At 50.0% G+C, this 4067-nt stretch overlaps 1 non-coding gene across 1 annotated transcript; it reads left to right on the top strand.

The window, feature by feature from the left end:
* Nucleotides 1-3271: 3271 nt before the first annotated feature.
* On the top strand, nt 3272-3347 carry TRNAD-GUC (transfer RNA aspartic acid (anticodon GUC)). Its single transcript has one exon. It is a non-coding gene; the product is annotated as a tRNA-Asp (tRNA).
* The last annotated feature ends 720 nt before the right edge of the window (nt 3348-4067 follow it).

Consider the following 4067-nt stretch of genomic DNA (forward strand, 5'->3'; position numbering starts at 1 on the left):
CTGGTGGGCATGCTGGGTGGATCCCGATCGGGCGCATGCGGGAGTCTGTCTGACTGTCTCTCCCCGTTTCCAGCTTCAAGAAAAAGAAAGAAAGAAAGAAAGAAAAAACAAAACAAAAACAAAAAAAAAAACCCTTTACTTGGAGGGTCGTTGGGGTCTGATTGCTTCTCCTCCCTTTTCCTCTCCTTACCCCTGAATTGCATGCCGCCCACCCACTCCTCACCACGTGTCTTCCAGGAAGTCTTCCTTTCCAGAAGTTAGAGGCAATTGAACAGCAGTAGGCTAAACTGTTATGGGGATCTTAAGCTGCGGGATCATTGAAAGCTCCAGTTGATTACATCTGAGCTCGAGAATGTCAGAAGCAAGAAGAACATGACACATGAGCGAGGCTAGAAAGCGTGGCATTCAGTATATGTGGGGTTTCCTGCCGCCGGATCTTACACTGTGTCCAATGTAATGCAGGCTCCAGCTGTTCCTCCCCTCCCCCCCATCTTTCTGATCATTGTATAAAACTCTTCCAAGAAGCATTTGTTACCCTGAAACAATAACTAGCTATAATTGTATTATCATGGTGGCAAAAAGTGCTTTAAAAAAATAATGTGACAGCCCTGGCCGGTTGGCTCAGCGGTAGAGCGTCGGCCTAGCGTGCGGAGGACCCGGGTTCGATTCCCGGCCAGGGCACACAGGAGAAGCGCCCATTTGCTTCTCCACCCCTCCGCCACGCTTTCCTCTCTGTCTCTCTCTTCCCCTCCCGCAGCCAAGGCTCCATTGGAGCAAAGATGGCCCGGGCGCTGGGGATGGCTCTGTGGCCTCTGCCTCAGGCGCTACAGTGGCTCTGGTCGCAATAAGGCGACGCCCAGGATGGGCAGAGCATCGCCCCCTGGTGGGCAGAGCGTCGCCCCTGGTGGGCGTGCCGGGTGGATCCCGGTCGGGCGCATGCGGGAGTCTGTCTGACTGTCTCTCCCTGTTTCCAGCTTCAGAAAAATGAAAAAATAAATAAATAAATAAATAAAAAATAATGTGACAGAAATGAGCTCATTTGACACAGAAGGTGTTCCCAACTCTCTGGGTACACATTAGCATCCTCTCCTTAGTCCTTCCGTCGTCACATGTGTGCTTTTAGACTGTGTCTTCCTCCCGGAAACTTTAATCATTGTCACATCGGAGACACGGATGAGAGCACCTGCACAAACACGGGTGCTAGAATTAGAGCAGGGGTCCCCAAACTACGGCCCGCGGGCCACATGTGGCCCCCTGAGGCCATTTATCCGGCCCCGCTGCACTTCTGGAAGGGGCACCTCTTTCATTGGTGGTCAGTGAGAGGAGCATAGTTCCCATTGAAATATTGGTCAGTTTGTTGATTGAAATTTACTTGTTCTTTTATTTTAAATATTGTATTTGTTCCCGTTTTGTTTTTTTACTTTAAAATAAGATATGTGCAGTGTGCATAGGGATTTGTTCATAGTTTTTTTTTTTATAGTCCGGCCCTCCAACAGTCTGAGGGTCAGTGAACTGGCCCCCTGTGTAAAAAGTTTGGGGACCCCTGAATTAGAGTCTACAGACTCTGGATTCATTACGGTCATTGATTAAACAGGGTGACCTAAGAAAAGTCCCTCTGTTTGTGACTGACGTCGATTCACCTGTGAATGAACAGGGTTGGAAAATGGGAGCCTGTGTTCCCTGCCAGCTCAGGGTTCTGACACATCGATGTCGTTTCCCGTCCCAGCTGGAGCGATCACGACACGAGCAGCGTTCTGTGGGCATCCTCTCCCGTGAACCTTCCAGCCGCTCTAGCAGGTAGGCGAGCTGAAGGTGGGCAACCCAGCAGCAGCTCAGAGCTTGAAGAGCACAAACAGTTCAGGAAAGTCATGAATTACCCACTCCAGTTTCAAAAATTAAACTTTGGTTTACGGGAGTCATTCTTTCTGCCTCCACTGCAGGTGTTAGCGTTGGCTGAGCTTGGCGTCCTGGTGTGAAGTGATAGTTATGCAGCTAGTTGTTAAACATATGTGTTTGTGTGTAAACGTAAATATGTGTATAAACACAGTGGGAGGTGGGAGGGGATGCCATCAAGCAGGCGGATGAACAGGAGAAAGAGCGGAATCACCCGTTAGCTTCCCGACGCAGGGAAAGGCATCTAACGTGTGTTAACTGCCCAGTGTGTGCTGTTCATGGAGTCTTAATTAATCCTCACATCAAGCCTCTGTGAAGTACGTATTCACTTACCCATTCTACCCATGCAGAAACCTGTGCTCAGGGAGGTAATTGAAATGATCAGGTTCTCATAGGTTAGGGTCCATAGGCACACCCCAGAACATCTTTCCACTACTTTTTATTTCCCGACCGGGATCCACCTGGCAACCCCATCTAGGGTTGATGCTTGAATCAACTGAGCTATTTTTAGTGCTTGAGGCTGATGTGCTCCAACGGAGCTATCCTCAGTGCCTGGAGTCACGCTTGAATCAATTGAGCCACTGGATGTGGAAGGGAAAGAGGGAGCAGAGGGGGACAGGGAGTGGGTGGGGAAGCAGATGGTTGTTTCTCCTGTGTACTCTGACCTAAAATTGAACCTGGGATGTCCATATGCCCAGCCAACGCTCTGTTCACTGAGCCACCAGCCAGGGCCTCCACTACATTCTTAAAACAATTTATTTGTTCATCTAGTCACTCGATTTTATTGAACAGTTAGTATGTGTCTGACTCTGCACAGGTGGCGAACAAAACCCCACACCAGAAAGGTCTCAGCCCTCCAGGGTTTACAAAGCCAACATCCCTGACCTTCTATGGAGATGGGAGGGATTTGAGATTAGGGAAGGGATGGGGTCAGAACTGTGCTGGTAAATGTTTAAGGACAAGCTTTTGGAGGAAGGCGGACAAGCCCTGATTTTTGGCACTTGATCATTTCTGTGTATAGATACTCCCATGATAGCCTATTTCAATGACCACCATGATGCCACTGAATGTAGGGCACAGATGCAGACAGACTTCTGAGCTGGGTAAGCCAGCTCCAGTCCACTGCTGCGTGGGGTAGAAGGTCCCACATTACCAAGACCCTTCTGATAACTAAAATAAGGACGCCATATTTCCCACAGGCTCCATAATATCTAACATTTGCATAGGGCGTTACGATTCACAAAATACTGTTCTCTGTTAGTTTCTTTTTTGTAATCCTTACAACCCCATGAGAAAGATATTTTCCAGATGGGGTCACTAAGCAGCACTGAGGCTGAATTCCTCGTTGGTATTGCACAGCTTGAAAGTGGCAGAACCGGCCCTGGCCGGTTGGCTCAGTGGTAGAGTGTCGGCCTGTCGTGCAAAAGTCCCGGGTTCGATTCCCGGCCAGGGCACACAGGAGAAGCGCCCATTTGCTTCTCCACCCCTCCCCCTCTCCTTCCTCTCTGTCTCTCTCTTCCCCTCCCGCAGCCAAGGCTCCATTGGAGCAAAGATGGCCCAGGCGCTGGGGATAGCTCCTTGGCCTCTGCCCCAGGCGCTAGAGTGGCTCTGGTCGCAACAGAGCGATGCCCCAGAGGGGCAGAGCATCGCCCCCTGGTGGGCAGAGCGTCGCCCCTGGTGAGCGTGCCGGGTGGATCCCGGTCGGGCGCATGCGGGAGTCTGTCTGACTGTCTCTCCCCGTTTCCAGCTTCAGAAAAAGAAAAAGAAAAAAAAAAAAAAGAAAGTGGCAGAACCAAGCTTTGAAAACCATGCCCCTTACGATACCACACTGGCTCAGAAAACCAAGATCGGTCACCACTTTCTAAGCACCTCTTTTTATGTCTCCTTTAATATCCTTGGTTGGAGCATAATAATGAGACTAGCGCTTCCTTGTTTTCGTACGTTCTGTTACTCGCCAGTCACAGTCATTAACTGCACCCTTAAGACCAATGTGTGTCCTTGGTCCTTTGCAGGAGAATGAGGGTGTGAGAGAGTTTGAACAGTAGCGGACAGACCCAACAGTAGGACCCACCGAAGGCTCCTATGCGCGAGTCAGCGTCGTCACTATGTTCCTCACATCCCACAGCCAGCACTCGTCGCTACATAAGTGGTGACCATCCTTAGGGAAAAATCAA

The sequence above is a fragment of the Saccopteryx leptura genome, chromosome 13, assembly GCF_036850995.1.
Source record: "Saccopteryx leptura isolate mSacLep1 chromosome 13, mSacLep1_pri_phased_curated, whole genome shotgun sequence".
NCBI classification, from domain to species: Eukaryota; Metazoa; Chordata; class Mammalia; order Chiroptera; family Emballonuridae; genus Saccopteryx; species Saccopteryx leptura.